This window comes from Callithrix jacchus, chromosome 1 (assembly GCF_049354715.1).
Source record: "Callithrix jacchus isolate 240 chromosome 1, calJac240_pri, whole genome shotgun sequence".
Lineage (NCBI taxonomy): Eukaryota > Metazoa > Chordata > Mammalia > Primates > Cebidae > Callithrix > Callithrix jacchus.
In genome coordinates, this window is record NC_133502.1 from 64395589 (window position 1) to 64421233 (window position 25645).

General features: G+C 40.2%; 1 long non-coding RNA gene across 2 annotated transcripts; it reads left to right on the forward strand.

Moving 5' to 3' along the window:
• Positions 1-7962: 7962 nt before the first annotated feature.
• Positions 7963-24447, forward strand: LOC118153123 (uncharacterized). Of its 2 annotated transcripts, XR_004742387.3 has the most exons (4): positions 7963-8050; positions 19876-20014; positions 22171-22366; positions 23918-24447. It is a non-coding gene; the product is annotated as an uncharacterized LOC118153123 (long non-coding RNA). The 2 variants fall into 2 exon arrangements; XR_004742386.3 differs by lacking the exon at positions 23918-24447 and having other exon boundaries at positions 22171-22497.
• Positions 24448-25645: the final 1198 nt, after the last annotated feature.

Here is a 25645-nt window from a genome sequence, read left to right on the forward strand (position 1 = left end):
GCCAAATATCAGTGACTGTGGCCCATGACACAGCCCTTGGGAGGTCCTGAGAACATGTACCCAAAGTGGTTGGGGTACAGCTTGGTTTTATATATTTTAAGAAGGCATGTGACATCAATCAAATACATTTAAGAAATACATTGGTTTGATTCAGAAATGTGGGACAGCTTAAAGCGGGGGCTTCCAGGCTATAGGTAAATTTTAATAGTTTTTAGTTCACAGTTGAGTTTATCTGAAGACCTGGGATCAATGGAAAGGAATGTTCAGATTAAGGTAAAGGATTGTGGAGACCAAGTTTTATTGTGCAGAGGAATCTTTTAGATCGCAGACTTTAGAGAGACAGAAGGTGGTAAAATATTCCTTACCAGGCCTAAAAGTGTGCCTGGCTCTTAGTTGATGATCTCCTGGGTGTGGGAAGAAAGGAAGGAAAACAAAGGGGAAAGGGGATGTAGAATGTGGATTTTTCCCACAAGAACCTTTGCAGAGCAATCTTAAGGTTTGGCAAGGAAATATAATTTGGCATAAAACATTTTGATTTTCTTCCTTGTTATGTCATAGTGAGATTGGAAAGTAAATCATGATATACAGGGTGAAAACCCATCTGATGAGAATTTATGGTTTTATAGGGGATGACTCCCCAGACCCCTTAGAAAGGATTTTGGACAAGATAAAAAATCGGAGCTTATAGTCTTCACAACCAACCCCACATGCCAGGCCTTGTGGTAGGCACCTAACATGGATTCAGTAACTACAATAACTCTGTCCATTGTGTCTGGAGCAAGCTAAAAAGGCTGGATTGCTCGGGAAATGGAAAGAAGCCAGCACTAGGGGCCTGGGTTCAAGTCTGTAGGGAAAATGTTTTAAATGTTCCCAAATAGTATCTTTTTTAAATTTTTTTATTTTTTAGACAGAGTCTCACTCTGTCGCCCAGGTTGGACTACAGTGGTGTGATCTCAGCTCACTGCAGCCTCCGCCTCCCAGGTTCAAATGATTCTCCTGCCTCAGCCTCAAGAGTAGCTAGGACTACAGGTGCCAGGCTACCGTGCCTAATTGTGTTTTGTTTTTGTTTTTTTTTTTTTGAGACGGAGTCTCACTCTGTCACCAGGCTGGAGTGTAGTTGCGCAGTCTTGGCTCACTGCAAGCTCCGCCTCCTGGGTTCAAGCGATTCCACTGCCTCAGCCTCCCCAGTAGCTGGGACTACAGGCGTGTGCCACCATGCCTAGCTAAGTTTTTGCATTTTTAGTAGAGACGGGGTTTCACCATGTTAGCTAGGATGGTCTCGATCTCCTGACTTCGTGATCCACCTGCCTCGACTTCCCAAAGTGCTGGGATTACAGGCGTGAGCCACCACACCGGCCTCAGTATCTTTAAGTCTACTGCATCTGTCACTCAGTTGTTCAAAAGTAAGTTCCTAGGAGTCATCCTTGATTCTCTTTTTCGCATGACTCATATCCAAACTATTAACAAGTCCTGTCAGCTCCACCTGCAAAGTATATCTTGACTTGTCCCACTTTCTGCTGTCTCTACAGTTGCCATAATCTCTGGCCCCTGGCACAGTAGCCTAACTGGTTTCTCTGCTTCTTCTGTTGAACCCTTCTCGTCAACCCTATATGATCCATTTTTATCACAGTAGCCAGAGTAATTTTTGTTTTAAAATATAAACCTTATTATATCCCTCCACTGCTTTCAATTCTTCAGTGCTTATCATTACACCTGGGATAAAATGCCTTGCCAACCTCACCTCTCATCCTGCTCAGTAATGGCTTAGAAAGTCCACAGAAACACAAACTTTATTCCTGCTGGTGGTCTTTGTACCAGCTGTGTGTACCTCCTGGTTATTTTCTTCTCATCCTCAGACTTCAGCTCCAGTATTAGCTCCTAAAAAAGTCTTACCTAGCCAGGTGCATTGGCTCATGCCTTTAATCCCAGCACTTTGGGAGGCTGAGGTGGCTGGATCATTTGAGGTCAGGAGTTTGAGACCAGCCTGGCCAACATTACGAACCCATGTCTCTACTAAATATACAAAATTAAGTTGGGCATGGTGGCATGTGCCGGTAGTCCCAGCTGACTGAGAGGCTGAGGCACAAGAATCGCTTGAACCCAGGAGGTGGAGGTTGCAGTGACCCGATTGCACCACTACACTCCAGCCTGGGTGACAGAGTGAGTAAGACACCATCTCAAAAACAAAAAAAAATCTTACCTACCACCTCTAAAGTACCCCACCTCTTCATAACACTTGCTGTCATATCACTCTTTTATATGCTTCACATTTCTTACCTCTGCCCAAAATCATCTTATTTGTTTCATATGTATTTGTTAGTCTCCCTTCTCTAGAAGACAAGCACCGGGAGAGAAAGGATCTTGACTGTGCACCATTGCACTCCTAGGCCCTAGAGTAACACCTGGCATGTTAGGAGGCATGTTTTAAATATTTGTTGAATGAATGACTAGCCAGAGGCAGGTCCAGATTTGTTCAACTCTATTCCATTAAGGCATAATGGAAACACTGGAATCTGGAATTTGCCCTACTTTGTGGGATGAGGCTGACTTTGGGAAAAAATACACAACTGCAGATATGTCCAACAGGCATAGGAAAATATCAGTATGGTAAAGGCAACAGGTTAGTAATTTGTATCTAAGAGAAGACCTAGCATGAAATAAATGAGGTGTTCTAATAGGTAGTAGAAACTTTGAAAAATTAGAGCTTATGGCCTTCCTGATAGAGGAAGACTACCCTAGTAGTTCTTAACTTTTTAGGTCACAGACCTTATTAGAAATCAGATCAACATGATACATCTGCTGTAGGAGGAGGCATGTACCCATGTACAAACTAAATTTTACATGCAGTTTCAGAAGGCACACGACTATCAGAAATCCAGCTTAGGGATGCCTGCCTGGTCAGGAAATATGTAAGTCTACTTAGCCTCATTCCCCGTCACACAAGAAAGGGCATTCTGATGGGAAATCAAGGACAGAAAGGAGTAGACTTCTAGAAAAATGATTTTCAAATTTCTTTGTTTATATACCACTTTAAATAATTTTGGAAAATTGCTAACCCCTTGCAGAAATTCAGTATAATTTTCAATGTTTGAGTCTGAATTCTAGCACCTTGTAAATATTAACATTTATTATAAAGATTTTTTACATTTGAGAATCTTTTTTTTTTTTTAAGATGGAGACTCGCTCTTGTTATCCAGGCTGGAGTGCAATGGCGCAATCTCAGCTCACCGCAACCACTGCCTCCCAGGTTCAAGTGATTCTCCTGCCTCACCCTCCTGAGTAGCTGGGATTACGGGCGCCTGCCACCACACCCGGCTAAGTTTTTGTATTTTTAGTAGAGAAGGGGTTTCACTATGTTAGTTAAGCTAGTCTCCAACGCCTGACCTCAGGCAGTCCATTTGCGTTGGCCTCCCAAAGTGCTGGGATTACAGGCATGAGCCACCGTGCCTGGCCCAAGAATCTCTTATTGATTCCCCTTGTAATATTATCTGAAACAAAAAATATATATGTGTGTATATGTATATATAAATTAAAACTCCATAATTTGCTTAATATACTAAGGCCATAAGTTCTAATTTTTCAGTTTCTTCTAGATTAACTGGTCATTACAATGGTAAGTTCACAATAGTTAAAACAAAAAAAATATATTACAGTTTTATATAAAACTATTCAACAAAAAAGTAAATTTTTAATAAAAATTTTTATTGGAGATCAACAAGACTGGGTTTTTATATTTCCTTGTATTCAAAAATAAATAATAACATTTTTAGAATTAAGCAGGATTCAGGATCAATTCTATTCCTACATTTTATTTTGTAAATGTAGGGAATGAGCAACCTCATTTATGTAAATGGAGGGAATGGAAAGAGTTTTGGTGTAGCAATGCCACTCAGTTCTTTTTTTTTTTTTTAAGAAGGAGTTTTGCTCTTGTTGCCCAGTCTAGAGTGCAATGTCCCGATCTTGGCTCACTACAACCTCCACCTCCCAGGTTCAAGCAATTCTCCTGCCTAGCCTCCGAAGTAGCTGGGATTACAGACATGTGCTACCATACTCAGCTAATTTTGTATTTTTAGTGGAGACAGGGCTTCATCATGTTGGCCAGGATGGTCTCGAACTCCTGACCTCAGGTGATCCACAGGCATTGGCCTCCCAAAGTGCTAGGATTACAGGTGTGAGCCACCACGTCTGGCTACCACTCAGTTCTTTGAATTCTTTTTGAGTTAAATATGAAAAATCACACAGTTGGGAGAAATTTTTGCAAATCATATATCTGATGAGGTTCTTATATCTAGAATATATAAAGAACTTTTACAACTCAATAATAAAAAGACAACCCCATTTTTTAAATGGGCAAAGGATCTGAATAGGCATGTCGCCAGGGAAGATATACAAATGGCCAATAAGCACATGAAAAGATGCTCAGTATCATTAGCCATCAAGGAAATGCAAGTCAAAACCAATGAGATAGCACTTTACAACTGCTAGAATGGCTATAATAAAAAAGATAAATAACAACAAATATTGGCAAGGATATGGTGTAATTTCTTTCATTTGCTGCTGGCAGGAATATAAAATGGTGCCACCTCTTTGGAAAACAGTCTGGCAAGTCTTCAAAATGTTAAACATAGTGTTACCATGTAACCCAGCAATTCCACTTCTAGCTATATACACAAAAGAAGTAAAAACTTAGGTTCATATAAAAACTTGAACATAAATGTCCATAGCAGCATTATTCATAATAACCAAGAAATAGAAATAACCCAAATGTCCATCAACTGATACATAGATAAAATATGGTATATCCATACAATGTGATATTATTCAGCAATTAAAAATAAATATATATTTTTTTCTTTTTTGAGATAGGTTCTCACTCTGTCACCCAGACTTGAGTGCAGTGGCACAACCACAGCTTATTATAGCTTCAAACTCCTGGATTAAAGCAATCTTCCCACCTCTGCCTCACAGGTAGCTAGGCCTTCTGGCACACACCACCATGCCCCACTAACTTTTAAACAATTTTTTGTAGAGACAGTGTCTCATTACCAGGTTAGTCTTGAACTTCTGAGCTCAAGTGATACTCCCGTCTTTGCCTCCCAAAGGGCTGGGACTGCAGGTGTGAGCCACCTCTCCTGCTGCATCATATTCTTATATATTTTCCTCCAAATTTTAGAACTGCAGATTTTTATGGAAAAAGTCCACTGCATAGCCTACTTATTAAAATGCTATTGTCAAAACAATTAGGTAGATCAGACTTATTTTCTGTTTTAAAAATTCCAACTTCATTTTTTCCATCCAAAAATTATTAATATGCATTTTGAAGAATACAGCAAAAATATAATGGAATGAATCTAAGATGGACTATTAAATATAGTCACGATTTTAATAATATACATACAATCATTATCAATTGTTAATAATTTATGAAAATAGTAAACCAACATGCTTTTCTTATTACTTAATATAATGTAATGTGTGGCTTAAGTTATAAATTTTTGTGAAACAAGAAAAATAAAAGATATGATATTCTTTTGGTAATTGTGTATATGTGTGTTGAACTCTTGTGTTGAACTTTTATGAATATTTAAGTAAAGTATCAAATATGAAAATCATAAATGATTCCATTAATTTGGTTAAAAATCATAATCAAAAATTTCTTATATATTTAAATAAAAGAAAGATGTATACGCTAAAAGTGATTGATGCTTGAACCTGGGAGGTGGAGGTTGCAGTGAGCTGAGATTGTGCCATTGCACTCCAGCCTGGGCAACAGAAGCAAAACTCTGTGTCAAAAAATAAAAAAGTGATTGGTCTGGGACTAGCATATAATTTAATTTTTTGTTAATAGAAAATAGAAACTATTAATCATTTTATAGAATAAAATAAGTTGCTGATTGATCATAAATAAGTATTTCATATGATTTGGTAAATAGGTTGTACCTTATTGAATAAATAACTGAATCTAAAAGAATAAGTTTAACAGTAAGCTCTGTTTACAATATATTTTGAAAACTTGGTAGTACTAAAATATCTTCCTGTTGCACAGAAAAGAATCAGCATCACTAATTTTGTCTAATTTGGCTTTTGTGAAGTTTTTTTTAGTTAATGACTCATGCTAGGCATGAGTAGTATTGAGAATATCTGAAAAGAGCTGCTTAGTTTAAAATACTTGAGAAAAGGTCCTTGGGTCATTCCGTCTTCCTACTGCAGGTAACTTAGCTTCACCCTCACAGTACTCTCCTTCCAGAACAATGAATGTTTTTTAACAGCAGACAGAAGAGAAAATCATTAAACAAAAACGTCTTCACTCCCACCACTCTATTTACCCTCTACTTATATTCAGAACCTCCAAAGACAAGTCAGACTATTCTTGTTTTTTCTCCCCTAACAGAAATATTTATAAAGGCAAGGAACAACAGAAAGATCTATAGTTCAGTTGCTTTATTAATCATCACAGTTTCCCGCAAATCAATATTTTGGTATTTGTTGTTGTTGCTGCACAAGAGGTTTTCTTTCTCTTACCCAGGGCAATGCATCACAGCACATTCTGGGATGGGTAAAGGCTATGAAATGGGAGAATGTGTGAAGTGAACATTAGCACATCCTCAGGCAAACTTGTTTTAGGAAAAAGTACCTATAAAAATTAAAGATCTGACCGGGTGCAGTGATTCACACCTGTAATCCCAGCACTTTGGGAGGCCGAGGCAGGTGGATCACCTGAGGTCAGGAGTTCAAGAACAGCCTGGCCAACACGGAGAAACCCTGTCTCTACTAAAAATATAAAAATTAGCCAGATGTGGTAGTGGGCACCTGTAATCCCAACCACTCAGGAGGCTGAGGCAAGAGAATCACTTGAATCTGTGGGGGCAGAGGTTTCAGTGAGCTGAGATTGTGCCACTTCATGCAGGCCTGGGTGACAGAACCTCTAAAAAAAAAAAATTAAAATTAAAAAAATTAAAGATCTGGAAACAGCTTTATTTTTATTTATGTTTCTGCACAGAGGCTATGCTAATTTTTGATCATCCCAATTTTAGTGTATGTGCTGCCTAAGTGAGCACTGGAAATGGATATTCTTAAAACGAGGCTTGTTCATGGACCACTTGACACGTTTTCACAGACCAGAGTCACACTACACGGGTCACAGTTTAGAGAACTCTAGTCTAGGAAACAGAAAGTGGGGCTGCAGCTGTAGTGGTGGCTGGAACTTTGTGGTAGGGGTAGGATTAAAGGGATTATTCTCAATAACTGGACTCACCCTCGGAAGGCCAATTAGGAAACAGTGTGAGACTGTAGAAAAGGAGTCCCATAGCAGAGTCTAAGGCCCTTGTAGTAAGGAATATGCGTTTTTCTGGCACATCCTCGGCAACCCAAACTGGCATTAGAAGGCTGGGCTGGGATCTGGGGCTTCTGGTTTTATCAGATGAAACCCACATATAGCAAGAGGAATCTAGAAGCAGACAGTGTTCTGAGACCCAGTTAGGCAGTCAGTCAGCTGACAAGCAGTTGTGCACCAACCTCCAGGCTAGGGTTCAAAGGCAAGAATCAAATCTGTGGTGATAGCTTAGGAAGTCAAGGCAGGGCCTTGGGGCTCAAGGATCTGGTGTTCTGAGCTGGAAGCCTAGGCATGATCTTAGGTGTCAGAACTAGGAACAAAGTAGGAGTAGAGCTACTAAATAGGGTGTCCTGTAGCAAATCACCTAATCAGTTGGAGCCCCTGCCCTTTCTTCATCTGTAGCCTGTAGGTAATCACAGCACCAATCTTACACAGTGGTTGTGAAGTATAAATAAGATCTTTCATTGGAAGGAATAAACCCAGTGTTACCAAGCAGTACTCTAAGGGAAGAGGAGAAATATGAGAAAGAGTTGGAAAGGAACCACAGGAAGGATAGACAGAAGAAAGGAAGCAGAGATGATGTCACAAAACAAGGAAGAAATCTAACAATCAGAACTGAGTCACAGGTCAAGGCCAGTCCATCTTGCTGTAGAAGGCCCAGTCTTCCAAAGATGAAAATTCTGATACCAGAGTTACAGATAACTTCCACCGTCCTGGGTAAGTCAGGTGTTTAGAATGAACTAAAGTGAATGTTTTTGCTAACTTAATTATGCATTGGTTTTTCTCAGATGTGCTCACAAAAATCCCTACGGTATAAAACTAATGCTCACTTGGCATTTAACTCTCATGATGAATAATGCTTCTCTAGAAGAATGTCTTAGTTACAGCCAGGAAGATCAGATAAACATCTTGCAGTTTGTCTTCCTCTTCCTTTCCTCATTCTCTGGCAGCAGGCGTGTAGCTCCTTCAGCAACAAGGTTTTGTGGTTCTGATGCCTGGCTGCACACCAGAATGCCTGGGAACTTTTTGAAAATACAGACTCCTGGACCCTCTCTCAAATGACTGAATTTGGTCTTCCAGGAGCTTGGCCTGAGAAGCTGAATTTTTATTAAGTATTTCCAGATTATTCTTATGCAAATGGTTTCATCTCCATGCTTCGTCTAATCTGGAAACGTGGACCTGGGAATCCAATGGAAACATGCAGGAAGAGTGACCAGCAATATAGTGGGAAAGGCTTCCAACCACAGGATACAGCTCTTACTTCCTTTTCCTTCCCAGTATGAGGGACTGGCCAGCTTGCTGGCTTTTCGACTATTGGCAGGAAGTGTCTCTTTCCCATAGCCCATTGAATAATACAACACAGCCTGCTGCTTTTCCCCTACCTGGGCTGGAAGTCACCCAGTTTTAGCAAGCCTTCCCCCTACACCTTCTCCACCTTTCCAGTCCTCCCCATTCCTCTCTAACCTGGGCAAGTGTGTGCTAAAAATAGGTTTTTATATACATAAAGGACTAAATGAAGGCTTATCTATCCTTTTTTTTTTTTTTTTGAGATGGAGTTTTGCTCTTGTTACCCAGGCTGGAGTGCAATGGTGCAATCTTGGCTCACCGCAACCTCTGCCTCCTGGGTTCAAGCAATTCTCCTGCCTCAGCCTCCCGAGTAGCTGGGACTACAGGCATGCGCCACCATGCCCAGCTAATTTTTGTATTTTTAGTAGAAATGGGGTTTCAGCATGTTGACCAGGATGGTCTCGATCTCTTGACCTCGTGATCCACCCACCTTGGACTCCCAAAGTGCCGGGATTATAGGCGTGAGCCCCCATACCTGGCCCTACCTATCCTTTTTAAAATGGACTTTAAGAGCAGATTTAGGTTCACAGCACTACTGAGCAGAAATCACAGAGCTCCCATGTGCCACCTCCTGCCCACTCCCTAAGCACACTATCAACACCCCCCACCACAGTAGTACATTTGTTACAATCAATGAACCGGCATTGACACATCATCATCATCCAAGGTTCATAGTTTACATTAAGATCCACTCTTGGTGTTGTACATTTTATGGGTTTGGACAAGTTGTAATGACATGTATTCACCATTATAATATCATACAGAGTAGTTTCACTGTCCTAAAAATCCTGTGTGTTCCACTTATTCACCCATTTCTCCCCACAACCTCTGGCAATCACTGATTTTTTTCTTTTATCTTTTTTTGTTTTTATTTTTATTTTTTAATAGAAATGGAGTCTTGCTATATTGCTCAGGTTGGTCTTGAATTTTGGGGCTCAAGTGATCCTCCTGTCTTGGCCTCTCAAAGTGTTGGGATTTCAGCCATGAGCCACCATGCCCAGCCAGATTTTTAAAAAATTGTCTCCATAGTTTTGCCTTTTCCAGAGTTTCATACAGTTGAAATCACACCAGACAGAGCCTTTTCAGATTTGCTTCTTTCACTTAGTAATACTCATTTAAGGTTCTTCCCTGTTTTTTCATGGCTTGATGACAAATTTCTATTTAGCACTGAGTAATATTCCATTGCCTGGATGTACCATAGTTTATTTAGCCATTCACCTATTGAAGGACATCTTGGTTGCTTCCAAGTTTTGGCATCCATGAATCAAGCCACTCTAAACATCTGTATACAGGTCTTTGTGTGGTGGACATATGTTTTCTACTCACTTGGGTAAATACCAAGGAGAATGATTGCCAGATCATAGGTAAAAGTATGATTAGTTTTATAAGAAACTGCCAAACTGCCTCCAAAGTGGCTGTACCATTGCACATTCCCCCCAGCAGTGAATGAGAGGTTGATCTAAATTTCAGAGGAAAACCAGCTCTTCTGGAATTTTCTGCAGTGGAACGAGGAGAGTGAGGTAGGATGAAGTGGGAGTGGGAACCAACCTAGGGAAGTGGCGATACGGTGATGTAGCGACAAAAAAGACAGAAGGAAGAGAGCTTATGTTTCTGTTCCTTTTATGCTTTCTCTTTTCTAATAACTTCCATGCCACCACAGATCCACCCATACACTAGCCCTGAAATGGGCTAAAAAGTCAGAGACAAGAACTGTGGCTGGTTAGGTCTGTTCCCTAGAAAACCCAGAGCAGGGAAATCCCAAGTGCATCTGGTCAAGAGGAATTGGGTCTGCTATTCTTAGAACAAGGTTTCCCTCAAAAAATATTAACTGAAACCATGAATGAAAACCTCAACTCTTCCTCAGTTTGCCATTTGAGGGTCTGAAATCATTCATTCTTCCAGAAAATATTTATTTAGAGCCTGCTTTGTGCCAGGGAGTGAGCTGGGTGCTGGATATGATTAACTCTCTTGTACAGTCAAGGGCAGAGCTCAACGTGGCTCACACATTAAGTTTATCATTAGAGGGCCACTGGCTCTAGGGAACAATGAGCAAGCAGAGAGGAGGAGTTAGCATGGTAAGCATTTGCTTTAAAAGTAAAGGCCGTGTTTATGTCAAAGTTCCAGTGCATAACTGTGCACAGATCTGCTGTGAGTCTTCTGCATCAAATAATGCTCAATAGAAGGTATAAAGGAATTAAATGGGACTTATGGGGAATGAATATTGCCCATATGAAATAGTGAAATGGGCAGAATGAGATATATTGCCATTTAGGCAAAATGATGTATTCACTTGTCCCAAACTCAAGTTGTTTACAAAAGAATGGACAGTTTGTATCTTTCTAGAACTTTGGGGGATAGCACAGTTTTCAACCAGTGCCTGCTTTTGGTTTAATATTCCACCTAAAATTATACACATGAGGAAGATAAATGATTCTGTTAACAAAGAATGAGATCATCTTTATCCTCAAGGACTGTGATTAAAAGTCAGTGGTTAATGACCAAAATTCTAATGTGGTCACTGGGGTCCTGGCAGAATGACATCTGAAACTCCTTGGATATATCTGATGACACTTTAAAAAACTTTTTAATAAGCATCAAGGATTAATACAGCATAAGTATTCTACAGATGAACCAGCTATTGTTGTTGTGTCTGCTTAGGCCTCCCAGACATGGTGTTAGGCCCACCTCACACTCCATCTTGTAGGACCTCTTTAAGAAAAGACTTAGCTAGGCGCTGTGGCTCACGCTTGTTATCTCAACACTTTGGGTTGCCGAGTCAGGAGTTCAAGACCAGCCTGGCCGAGATGCTGAAACCCCGTCTCTACTAAAAATACAAAAATTAGCTGGGCATGGTGGTAGGCGCCTATAATCCCAGCTACTCGGGAGGCTGAGGCAGGAGAATCGCTTGAACTCAAGAGGTGGAGGTCGCAGTAAGCCAAGATTGCATCACTGCACTCCAGCCTGGGTGGCGAGTGAGACTCTGTTTCCAAGAAAAGAAAAGAAAAGATTCACCTTTCCTCTCCTGTTTTTTGCCCTAAGTCTCAAGCACTCTGCAAGGCATGAAAAGGGAACTCAGTAATGACATGTCAGTAGAAAGATTGATTGACTCTTAGCAGCTTTGCACAGTTTCCAGTGAAATGGAGCAGAGAAGAGTCACATACCCATATTTCTCCTATCAATAGAATTTACTTGGCAGTTAATACTGGAAGCCAAAAAGATCAGGACAAATGTTTGTTATCAAAGATGTCTCCCCTTGAGTAAAATTGGTTAGGATCAGATTAATTTCCCTCAAGAGCAGAACATACCTAGGGAAAAGGGCTTTTGTGCCAAAGGACTTAATGTTATTCTTTCCCTTCAACTGCCATTCTGTCTCTAGGGAAAAAGTGCTAAAACCAACAAACAAAAAACTCTAAAACAAGGAGAAAAAGAGATGGCATCCACAAAAAATAAAAAGAGCTCAGCCACAGTATAGAACAAACTGAAAGTCTGAAGCAGAAACAGAAAGAGCCCAAGATATTATTGATAGCCCAATTAGTATAACCCAAACTTTGATGTCCTACATTAAATCCTGGAAAAATTCCATGGGCTTCTAAAACATGCATCTTTCCTTCCAGGGTATACAATTCTAAAGGACTTATATCCTATAACATATGTCCATGAACTAAGTATTTTTAAAAAGATGGTTCCTGTTTGAGGTTGGTAAAAAGGAACTTATAACCAGCACCTTGAGTGAAATGAAGGAAGTGAAAATGTGGCATTGTTTCCACAGTAGTCTTGCTGTCCCCAGTCTTGCTCCCTCCAAGCCATCCTTTTTATTGCTGCTGGAGAAATCTTTCTAAAACTGACATCAAATCATGTTACTCCCTAACACGGTCTAAGAGCTTTGAGAGCATTCCATGTCTCTAGAATGGAACCTACAGTCATCATCTGGCCTGTGCCTCCTTCTACAATCTCGTTTCCTACCTTTACCCCACCAAGCCCTAATTCAGTGATTTTAGTTGCAAGTCATTCATCTGATCTTTTAAACAATGAAAAGGAGACCAGCAGCCACTTAATCAGAGTTTGATTAGGTCATTGGCTCCATTTCTCTGCAATTCTCTTGTCTTCTGGTTGGCTTCCCATAGGGGAAGAAAATGGAACCAACAGCTCAGGTTTCTGTGCTTCCTCTTCCTCTTCTGTGTCCAATAGCTGTGAGTGCATCCCTTTCCCCAATCATCAAACCAAAGTTCTGGGCTTCTTTCTGGTTATACATATCCAGTCCTAAACTAATGTCCCTGAGGAATTCCAGGGTGAATTTGCTTAGGCCTGGTGGACATGCCTGTCTGAGAACCAATTGTGGCAAGGAAATGGATTATGCAAATTGGCTAAGGACAATCAGGGCCCATCCCTGGAGCTGGGCATGAGATCAGTTATACAATTCCAGCCTCAATTCCATAGCTGTGAAATTTTGAGGGAAGGAAAGAGTGGATGCTGAATAAACATCTTCAGAATCCAAACTACTTACAATTATTTTATTATGCAGTACATGTCTCTGCCCTCTTCCTGGAATGCTCTTTCCCACCTTTCTCTCTAGATAACTCTTATTCAACCCCAGCTCAACTATCTCATCCTCTGTAAAGCCTTTTGAGATCTCTCACCCAAATACAATATATCACACCCTTCCATGTGCCATTCTTATACCCAGTACAGACTTAATGTATTGTTTTTTCCCATTGCTCATCAATTATTTGTTTAATAGATTTGTCTTCCCAGGTAGAAGCTTAACTCCTTGAGGGCAGAAACTCCAATTTCTCTTTACTCTTAGCTCCTATGAAATGCCCAGAGCACATGTGAGTATCCTTTGGATAAATTCTGGGGTTTATGAATTCTGATTCACAATTTAAATATGGATCAACAAGTTGTGTGCTTTGCATGTTAGGTGTGACCTTCTCTGTCATCATAAACTCGAGAAAGAGATGGGTCCTCAGAAGTATCTGGAGAGAGGGGCGCCGGCAGATGGACGGTGAAGTGGTTATATCTCTCTCTCTGGTCTTTGCTCTCTTGGTCTGGATTTAGAGGAATCTAAAGGTATTTGAGGATGCAGGGAATTATTAGTTGCTAAAGATGCCATCTGCCCCATAAAGGTAGGAACGAGGCAAGAAGCTTCTCGATGGGAACCTCAAGCTGGTGACCCGGCCAGCCAGATGACCTAATTGCATGTTACAATCCATGCTTCAGATCCTTTTATTAGTCCTGATCAGAAAGGAGGGAGCAAGGATGCCCCAAATACTATTTCCTTTCCCTCACAGTTCTGAAAAACACCACTTTTACCTTTCGTCGACTTACACTATCAAAGAGTTAAACACTTACAAAAGATGAAATAAAACTATCATCATTAGCAACAATTTTTAAATACACTTATTCTTGGTAGGGCACACTACATGTGGCAGAGAAACATAGAAAGCAGTTGGGCAACTTCAAGGATGCAAATAATGAATTAGCAATTGAGAAGTGCTCTGCAAAGAATAACATGGATGAGCATAATGCAAATATTCTGGCAGGTCCTGGGATTCCAAGATGAGAAGACATGCACTGTGTTAGATGCTAGAATCTGTCACTGAAGGCACAAAGGCAGCAGAAGACAGGCTCCATGACCTCAGCAAAGTCACATATAAATGTAATGACTAGAGACTATTAATAAGTACAAGATAGTATAGTATGAATTATACATTTGTGATGGCACAGCAGCAACATTATTTGACTGATTACAGAGGGAGTGATCAGTGTGGAATGATATTAGTCAGGGCAGGCTTTTGAAGGGGGTGAGTCACAGGTTTTTTGAACAAGAGACTGACACGATGTAGCTGGTACTCGAAAAATATTATCTTAGCAACTGAGTAGAGGATGAACTGAGATGGGGGAACACAAAGCAGAAAGACCAGGTAGGAGGCAGTAATGCAAACGAGGTGTGGGGAGCCTGGACTCGTGTGTGGGCTGTGAAATAAAGCTGGAATCGTTTAGAGCAGGCAATGCAGCTGATTGCATAACAGCGTGGGCTTTTCAGATAAACTGACTTGGGCTTCAATCCTGGCTTCACTATTGACTAACTGTGTAACTTGGGTAATTGGGTAACTAACCTACCTGCTCTAAATCTATCCCATCATCCACAAAATGCAGAAAATAGTAATACACTAGTAGAAGTTTGTCATTTTTGCTGTCTGGTATCTGAAAATTCTTCCTGACTTGAGTGAATTTCAATGTAAGTGGGAAGTCACAAAGAGGAAACGTTCTCTGCCTGCCTCTGGCAGCTAGGGTATAGACATGCTCTGAGTAGGGCCGGCTGGTGCGCACACATCTTTCTGTACTTAGGGGTAGTGATGCAAAGGCACTGTGGTCAGTTTGAGATTTTCAAGGCTGCTTTGGTGGGCATGAGAGTCCAGAGGCATGGGAACATGTCCTGGGAAATGGTTACAGTGGTAGAACCTTAACTCCGTGCTCCACTTCTTTCCTTGGCTCTCAGTGCTCCACCTTCCTATGAATGCTGCAGGTTGCCTGATATACATACTTCCAGCAAGTTCCTTTTCTGCTTGAGTTACCTGCTGCTTGCCACCAAGAACCTTGACTGGAATACAACCTCAGTGGGTTGCTTTGGGAATTGAATAAGATGGCTCTTATAAAGTGCTTAGCCCTGTGCAGGGCTCAGATGTGTGCCACGCTCTGAGCAGGGCCAGTTGGTGTGCACACAGCTCTCTGAACTTAGGGGTAGTGATGCAAAGGCACTGTGGTCAGATTGAGATTTTTCAAGGCTGCTGTGGAGGGCATGAGAGGCATGGCTTAGCTCCATGGTGGAGCTAAGAAAAAAGAGTGAAAGAAGAGTCACAGACTCTGAGAACTAATTAGATGTGAAAGAAGAACACAAAAGAAGAATGGAAAAGGCAAGACCAAGTCTGCAAACCGGCCTTCCATATCATGGTTCTGCCTTTAACAACAATATGGAAGCTGACAGGAGGACGCTTGCTTGTAAAGGGGCTAGACAGCAATGGCAAAGGAACCCATCTTTCGGCGTGTTGACCGAGAACGCAGTGTTTTGCCAACATGATGAAGCCTAAACTTGTTAGCCAGGCCCTTAATGTACTTCATAATCCTGTCCCAACCTGCCTGTCCAGCCTTGGCTCTTACCACTCCCTGAAAGGCACCTGATGCTGGGGTCAGAGCCAGCTGCATGGTATACTGCAAACACACTGTGTTATTTTGAGCTTTGTTGTTTGAGCACCCTGGATTCTCTTTGCTTGGAATGTCCCAATCATCTTCCCTCAACTTCAACTCTCCATTTAAGAATCAGTTTACATATTTTCTCCTCAATGAAGCCCTTCCTCACTCCTCCTAGGCAGAGTTACTCTCTCCCTCTTTGGGGTTCCCACAGAATTCTGTTCATGCCTCTCCAGTAGATCACGTTTTATTCTAATTTTCTCTTTGTGTCTTTCTCTATATGGTCCCTGACACTAAGGGCAATGGTTTAGTTGTCCTTGTGCTGCCAAAGCCTAACAATCTGGCACAGAGAGACAGTACTTCACAGGCTCCTTGTCGAACACCCAGAATATTTCTTTCTGTCATTAGTTAGAGATAAAGGAGTATGACTGTAAGATAATGAATCTGATTCAACAATTCACACACAAAAGTCAGTCTTGTTTATTATTTGCTAATGTCTTGAGCAACAATTAGTGTCCATTCCACATCTTAGCTCCTAAAGGGCAGAATTTGGTTTTAACTCACTTTGTACCAACAGGATTTTGCACCAATAGGTGCAGTAAACTATTTGAAATCCTTTTTTAAGGTACTGCTTTGATGTAACTAAAGCAACTTTGCTAGGATGCTGAAGAGAGCCTGGCTGGGGACCCTGCCATGAGGGGCCAAATCAGCAATCTTGGTTAGGTTTCTCTGTAAATCTCTCTCCAGCTCTGATCCCCATGACTCCACCAAGTCAAGTTTTCCAAACAGGAACTCCTAATGAAAAAAACTATTTCCTTCATATTTTCCCAAGTTAGGCTTAAGCACAAGCTTCTAGAGGAACATAGCCATTAGGCCAAAATTTGGTTATTTTATTTTCCATTAACCTCAGAAATTATTCTTTTTTATTTTACCAAATGGATTTTAGGGATTTTTATTTTTACATTTTGAATAAATAATACAGTCCTATGATCCAAAATTCAGAAGTGTGCAGTGACTCTTTCAAACACTTTATCCTAGCCATCCAGATTCTCTACCTATGGGCAACCAGCACTGTGACTTACCTCTGCGTTCTTCCAGAGACATTTTATGCATATTAGGATTTTTTTTCTTTTTTAAAAAATTATACTTTAAGTTCTGGGATACATGTACAGATTGTGCAGGATTGTTATATAGGTATACACATACCATGGTGGTTTGCTGCCTGTCACCTATATTAGGTATTTCTCCTAATCTTGTCCCTCCCCAATCTCCCCACCCCCTGCTATCCCTCTCCTAGACCCCAGGATTTTTTTTTCTTTTAATGCCTTTAACATAAAACATAAAGGCACACATAGTTCTGCATCTTCTTTTTTTCACTAAACAATTTATGTTTTATAGATCTTCTCATATCAATATGTATCAATGCATATCTTTTTCCTGGCTGTATGGTATTCATTGCATGTGTGGACTATAATCTGTTATGCCAGTGCCCTATTGATGAGCCTTTAGGTTTTTCCTACTCCTTTCTGCTTTACAAACAATTCAGCAGTCCTTTTAAACCTCCCTCCAAGTTTCCTACCCAGCTTCTGCCTCCATTTCAAAACATCCAGTCACTCTCATCTCACAGAGAAAACAGGCCATTAGACTGAAATTCCATGAATTGCCTGCCCCCCACCCACCTTGTACTTTATATTCCTTCAAACCAGGGTGTGGTTCTCAGAATGAGCCACGTTCTCCCTTGCCTCTGTAGCTTTTCATATGCCATTTCCACCCCCACCGTCCTTGGTTTGCCCGGGGACCCTCTAGTAACCTTTCAAATTCAAGTGTGGATATCATGCTAGAAGGAGTTAATCGGTTGCTACTGTGTATTATGACTGAACCTTCTTCCTCTCCCACTGTTGTACTCATTATCCTGCTTTAAAATTTGTGTACGAGTCTATGTTCTCATAAGTCTGTGGACACCTTGAGAGCTAATTCATATCAGGATGCCCAGCACTTAATATAGTCTGGTAATAGAAGCTATTCAACAAATATTTGTTGAATAAATGAATAAATAATGTGGAGATATAAGCATAAGGTGTACTGACAAGAATTTGCAGAACACAAATATAAAAGGTTGGAGAATGTGTCTTCAACCTTGCATATTGTGTTGGAAACAGAATTGGACCAGAAAGCAAGAGACCCAGGGCTAGTTCATAGAAACAGGAAACTCTTCCAACATGCTCATTGCTGTATCCTCCATGCCTAGAAGAAGGGCTTGCTCTGACTGGTGCTGGCAAAGAACAAAGTTTTGTGTTGTATTTGGATTTGAATCTGCTAAAGATAAGCTTTATTGCAAATAGTTTGTAAAGAGAAAGTTAGAATCAGAAGGGCTGTAACTTTTGGACTAACAGGAAAACATGCAATACCTAGTCATGGATAAGTTTGCATAATGCCAGTGAACTTGAGTTGAACAAGTACAACCAATTAGCTTTTATAAATTTATTTTCTAGATAAAGTTACACATATCCTATAGCCACTGGTTTTTCCAAGTTTGGTGCTAATCACATGTTTGATCTGGGAAATGAAACAAAATCTTAATGTTAATCTTGGGTCAAGTGGGGCTCCTGGATCCTTCCTGGTGCACATTAATGAGAGCAATAGTGTGACAGTCAGAGAATGAGCCACCATAGATTTAAATTGAAACAAGCCCTTTACCAAACCTGGCCTGTCCCCAACCTCCTGCAGTCACCTGAATGTAAATATGCCCCTGCCCTTACTTCCTTGTTTTATTGAACAATAGTAACATACATGATAATGTCGGTTCTCCATCAATTTATGAAAACAAGATTCTTTCATCCTAATGCTTCTGATCCAATACAGTGACTCAAATATGTTTTTAAACCAAGATCAAATCAAAGCTTTAGCTTTATAATTTTTATTTCTACGGTGTTCAATATATATTTGTTGACAGACTGAATGAGTATTTTGCTATTAATTAGCTCTGTAACCTTGGGCCAGTTTCGTTTAATTTTTCTATGTCTCATTATTCTCATCTATATAATTGAGTTTGATAAAGTCATATTTTTCAAATTATTTTTGTGGTTTAAACCCTTTCTTCAAAGAAAATCTTAAGGCCAGGCATGGTGGCTTATGCCTATAATCTCAGTGGGGCTGAGACAGGAGGATTACTTGAGGCCAGAAGTTAGAGACCAGCCTGGCTAACATTGTGAAAACCTATCTTTACTAAAAATACAAAAATCATCTGGGTCTGGTGGCGCATGCCTGTAATCCCAGCTACTTGGGAGGCTGAGGCAGGAAAATCGCTTGAACCCGGGAGGCAGAGGTTGCAGTGAGCCAAGATAGCACCACTGCACTCCATCCTGGGCAAAAGAGCGAGACTCTGTCTCAAAAAGAACAAGAACAAGAAAATCTTAAGCAGAACCCAGCATACAGAACAGAAAAAAATGAGACTGCTCTAGATGAAATAGGTTTGGGGTCCCTAAGACTCCTCTTTTCCCACTCCCATTTCTGCTCCTGAGCTGCATTGCTGAACCCATACGCCCCTCTGAGGTACCATCTGCACAAGCACTGGACTGAATAGAAATACAAATATAAATATCATTGACTCTCAAACTTGTAAAAGAAAAAACAAAAACCTATAGTTAACTAGGAGCAGAGTCCCAGCTTGCAGCCTCTTAATTCTTGGGAATTAAGATGAACCACTCAGACAAATTAATCTGGTTTCTTTGCTTTGGAGGGCATTACATCAACTCAACTAATGACAATTGATTTTGCAATGCTAAGCCGAATTAGAAATTTTATGTATATATTTTTGATAAATTAACAATGAACATGACTATGTTAATAATAAACAATGAACATGAGAACATGAACAAACTACTGATGAATATATTTTAGTAGACACAATTTCTCAACATATGAAAATTGGGGGAGGAATAAAGGGAATCCTTGCAGAGTGAAAAGGTTGAGAATCATAATGAATTTCTTTTTCTTTCTTTTCATAGAAATAAGATGAGCCAGAGAAAGGTTAAAAGGCTTGCCTACACCTTCACAGCTTACTTAGTGGCAGATTCTGCATCAGAACCTGGGACTTGTAATTTCCAGCCCAATCATCTTTAGCTGACCATGTTGTTTCTTCATAAGGTTAGAACTTTACCTTTATGTGTCTGGAATCCATGATCACAATGCTACAGAATGATGAAACATCCACATGATCTCAGCATTCATTATCTTATCTGAGTCCCTGAAGTTTGAAGCAATGTAGGAAACTAAAAGTCATCATAGCCTAGTAATGTTTACTTATCAAATGACTGTTTATAAAAGCCACTCAAATAGTCATATCCATTAAACATTAGCATTGCTGCCTTCCTTCTAGGAGTAACTTCTTTGTTAGGTGGGTATCTAGCTGATGACTGTATTTTTATACACAGTGCCAATACAGCACAACTTCAGTGCAAATCAAACACATTATATTTGTACTGTATTGCCAATGTGTATAAAACAAATATTGCAAATGGCATAGGATTTTATGAGATTAATAAAAGAAAGCTGATTGCTTAGTTCACAGTGAAAGAGGGAGAAGAACACAGGTGATATTGTTGTCGAGCAAAAGGGGCTCGCTGCCCAATGCATAGGAAGTCCAAACTATGACACTGTGTTTTTGAGAAAAGAAAAACTTTATATGAAAGTCAACTCCCAAGGAGACAGAAGTCAAGTTCAAATCTGTCTCCCCATGCTGGCTTCAAAGCAGTATTTTTTTTTTTTTTAGAAGGAGTCTTGCTCTGTTGCCAGGCTAGAGTGCAGTGGCGCAATCTTGGCTCACTGCAACCTCCGCCTCCTGGGTTCAAGCGATTCTTCTGCCTCAGCCTCCCGAGTAGCTGGGACCACAGGCGCGTGCCACCACACCCAGCTAATTTTTGTATTTTTAGTAGAGACGGGCTTTCATCATGGCGAGGATGGTCTCGATCTCTTGACCTTGTGATCTGCCCGCCTCGGCCTCCCAAAGTGCTGGGATTACAGGTGTGAGCCACCGCACCTGGCCCAAAGCAGTATTTTTATTAGAAAAGTTTCAGGGGGTGGATTCTGGATTAATAAGTGATTGGTGGAAGGAAAGGGGAAGTCTGGAAAGTCCTTGGGTGTGCTCAGTTATCTCTTCATGGTATCCTATGTGTCAATGTGCAAATTCAGGGGAAGTTGGTATGAAACATGCAGTGGAAATTCAGGGTGTGTTGTCAGCAAGCTTATTCTGCACTGACTCCAGTTGGTCATATTGGTTCCAAAGGATTTCAGCCATTTGTTTTATCTGATAAGCAGAATGAGTTTCAGCAGTTTGTTCCTTTTTTTAATCTGCCATCCTGTAAACTCAAGAATTTGTTAGTCATTGGTTTCTTTAACTCTTTGGGGCACAGTTTCAGTATTGAAGAGGTAGACGGGCCAAATTAGGGAGGGCCTTATGGGTTTCACTAACGGTTTTCATTCTGATTGGCTTTTAAGCAGGGGAACTGATCATTAGATTCACCTTTAAAATTTTCATTTTGAAATGGGCAAATACACTAAAATATATAATCTAGCAATCATATTTCTATGATTCTATCCCATAGATGCATATCCATGTGTAGAAACAACACATGTATGAGGTTATTTATTGTTACATTATTTGTAAGAGTAAAAAAATGGACCTGACTCCCATATTCAGCAAAAGGGGCCTGGTTGAATAAACAATGGTATGACATGCAGCTGTCAAAGCAAGGACGATCTCTATGTAGTGATACATATGGAAAGAGCTTTGGGACATATGGCAAGGGAAAGAAAGCAAGATATAGAATAGTGCATGTGGTAGGCTATCTTTTGTGTAATAAGGTGGGAGAAAATATATTTGAATATGTTTCTATTTGCCTTAAAAACCCTAGGAGGATTTTAAAAATACATGGATGGAAGGGATTATTATTAGAGGGTTGGGGTGAGAAGTGCAGGAGTGAATGCAGACTTCTCTGAACATCTCTTTTTATAGTGTGTTAAATTTTGAACCTTGTCAAAATGTAGTACTTAATACAAACAAATCCATTTAAAAATCACTCTGACAGCTCTGTGGAGAGTGGATTGTAGGGAAATAGAGTAGAAGCTGGAGCCCATTTAGGAAGCCACTGAAGTAGTTCAGGCAAGGGCTGAAGGTGGCTGGCACTTGGAGGGAGCAGCAGAGCTGGTGGTGAGAAGTAGTGAGTTCAGGGGTGTGGAGGCAACTGGACTTGCTGGTGGATATCGTGTATGAGAGAAAAATAAAAATAAAAAATAATTTCTAGATATCTGTCTTGAGCAAGTGGAGGAGAAGAGAAGATAGAGTGAAGGTGGGAAGAGCGTGCAAGGAAAACAGGATCAAGGGTTCTGATTTGGACACATTAAGACTGGCATGCCTCTTAGATGTCGAAGTGGACGTGTCTACAATTGGAGAAACATCAAGGAGGATAATGACAGCAGAGCAGAGATGTTTCCAAAACAGTGAGTCCAAAACTAAAGGATTGAGAGGCCCTGGGAAAACTTCCTAAAATCCTCAAACATTTTTGTCAAAATATCCATCTTCACTATCATGATGTACAAATAAAATATGAAGTGAAGAATGTCTTTGGCCTACTATTGAATTTTGCTGGAAAATTATATCTCCAAATTCCAATAAATTTATTCTTAGTTCTAAGAGTAAGTATGTAGATATCATTATAGCTTACACTTTGTTACATGTGAAGTATAATAAATGTGATCTCACAATTTGTATTGCATTTTTCAAACTAAAGTTTGAATCCAAGCTTTTTCACTATTTACTATGAAATATAAGTGGCCTTTTTGATATTATGAACAAAATGCAAAAGGACCACTATAGTTTGACTGCGTCCCCTCCAAAATTCAGATGTTGAAACCTAATGTTTCATGTGATGGCATTAAGAGTTGGTGCCTTTAAAAGATGATTAGTTTATAAAGGCTCCTCCCTCAAGGATGGAATTAAGGAACTCATAAAAGAGGCTTCACGTAGAATTTGGCTCTCTTGTCCTTCCCTTAAGAAGATGCAGCAACAGGGCACACTCTTAGAAGCAGAGAACCTGCCTCTAAGAACCAAACCTGCCAGAGTCTTGAGATCTTGGACTTCTCAGTCTCCAGAATTGTGAAAAATAAATTTCTGTGTTTTATAAATTACAGGACAGAATCCTGAAGTGGCAGAAACACAGGGAAACAGATAAACATTTTCTTTTCGACAACAAGTTAACATCTTTATTAACACAGTACCTTTCTACATTTCCTAAATTTGTAATGGCAGGAGGTGGAGAGTAATAATTTTTCTTACTTTACTGCCCTAGAAGTTAAATAAGTGTTACTTGGTAAAAATGCAAAACTGCTCTCTTAAGAATTCTGCCTTCAACTACTAACTTTTCTTTTGTGCATTTATCCTGAGTAGGCCAGGCTTTGGAAATGTCCTACTGTTAATACAAGCAGAGACTTACTGGTTGTAGTGTTTGCTGTGATGCCCGATGTGGTAGTCAGCTAAGGCAGCTATAGCAAATTTCCATGGGCCGGGTGGCTACAAAAACCAACATTTATTTCTCATGATTCTGGAAGCTGGAAGTTTGAGATCAGAGTGCCTGTATGGTCAGGTACTGGTGAGGACTCTCTTCCTGGTTGTGTCCTCACAAGGCCTTTCCTTGGTGCATGCATCCAGAGAGAGAGAGAGAGAGAGACAGAGAGACAGAGAGAATAAGAATGAGAGAGACAGAGAGAGAATGAGAGAGAGACAGAGACAGAGAGAGAATGAAAATGAGAGAGAGAGAGAGAGAGCTCGTCTCCTCCTCTTTTTAGAAAGCCATTAATCCCATCACAGGAGCTTCACCCTCATAACTTCATTTAACCCTAATTACCTTTCAAAGACCCACTTCCAAATACCATCACATTGAGGATTAGGCTTTCACCGTATAAATTTTGGAAGAACACAAACATTTGGTCCATTGCATAGCACCCAGCCCAGAACCCCCTTCAGGCTGGAGACCCTCATACTCTCTGTTGCAGGGAGTGTTGGCTGCTGACAGGTTACAACTGAGGCTTCCCGAAGATTTGCCTTCAGTGAAGGAAGTGGCCTCTCCCAAGATCTCCTATCCACAGCGGTGAGGGGGTGGCTGCAACAGGGGTGGAAGATGCAAAGACCCGATCCTTTTAACTCAATTTGAGACAAATTGAATGAGTCATCCCACCTCCTGAGCACCCCTCCCCAAGAGGGCACCTCAGGCCAAATTCTGCCTCCATCCTACTTCCTCATGCCCTCACAAATGTGTTCTCAGCAGACTCTCTGCACACAACTCTCTGCCTCAGAATCTACTTCCTGGGGAACCCAACCTAAGACAGTAAAAGACGTCATTAAGCATATTCAAGTAATAAATAATCAAATGATACAGATTTCTCTACCTTTTGTGTAGACGAAGCCACAGTGTAAAAAAGGAAACACGGTGGATAATACCCAAAATATAGAATACGTGATCAGACACTCCCAGGGCTTGCTGTATGCACTTCACATGTATCACACATCCATTCATGGAAGAGAAACTTCTTAAGTCTGTTTGGTACTGTACGATTGTGGCTGTCGAAGGAAGTAGTCTCTTTGCTCATTATAACTGATCTCTGAATTCATTACAATAAGAGACTACCAAGTTTTGCTCCCATTATGCTAGAATTTATTTTTGTTTCTTAAAGATGTATAACAACAGGGAGCCTAGCTTTGGCAGGGTATAGTTGGAAAAAATGAAGAGTAAATAAAATGTGTTTGCCACTTCAACGGAGCTCCCTAAGAATTCCTCAGTATGGATTCTGCTGCTGCAAATAAAATACAGGCCTTTGATGTTGATTTATCGTACCCATAACAACTCCTAGAGCATAGATCCTTTCTGCTAATTGGTTTCCATCATTGGAACTTACTCGGCCTTCACTTTTTGAGATTCTTTACAAACACTTAAAAAAAAGATAACATTAAACCATTAATAGTATGTTTAATAGCAAGTTATTGATGACGTAAGTGATGCTGTATCCATACTATCAAATATCACGCACCTTTTTTTGTTTGTTTGTTTTTGAGGCAGGGCCTTGCTCTGTCACCCAGGCTGGAGTGCAGTGGTGCAAACACAGCTCACTGCTGTCTCCACCTTTATGCATCTATTAAATAATATTTTAATGGTGTGCTTATGACATGGACTATATTTATTGTATATTGGTAAGTTAAATTATAAAATGAAAAATATAGTTAAAAATGATAAATTCTATACATATTATTTTGGCAAAAGTATGGAAGTAAATAAATCACCACGATATGTAGTTTAGGAATTATGGATAATTTTTTAAAAATTGATCTGATTTATATCTTTCTACAATTATGTAATAAAAATTAGTAAGAGGTTTTAAATACGGCTGTGGAGGTAGGAATTCACAAAGAATGTTCAGACTTTTCCCTTAGACCACTTGGGTAGCTGTAGCTCAGTGTTTGGCAAAGTTCAAAGTATTTTTACATGGCACCAACACAGCCTAACTTACATTCAGAGATTCGGTCAAAGTGGATCTGTTTTCAGGATTCTCTTATTTTTCGATGGTTACTTCTCCATTTATTTCCTTTTCAATCTTTGAATTCTGTTGTTGTTGTTGAACGTCTTTTTTTTTTGAGACAGGCTCTCATTCTGTTGCTCTGCTGCAGTTGCAGTGGCACCAACATGGCTCACTGCAGCCTCTGTTTCTCCAGGTTCAGGCACTTCTTCC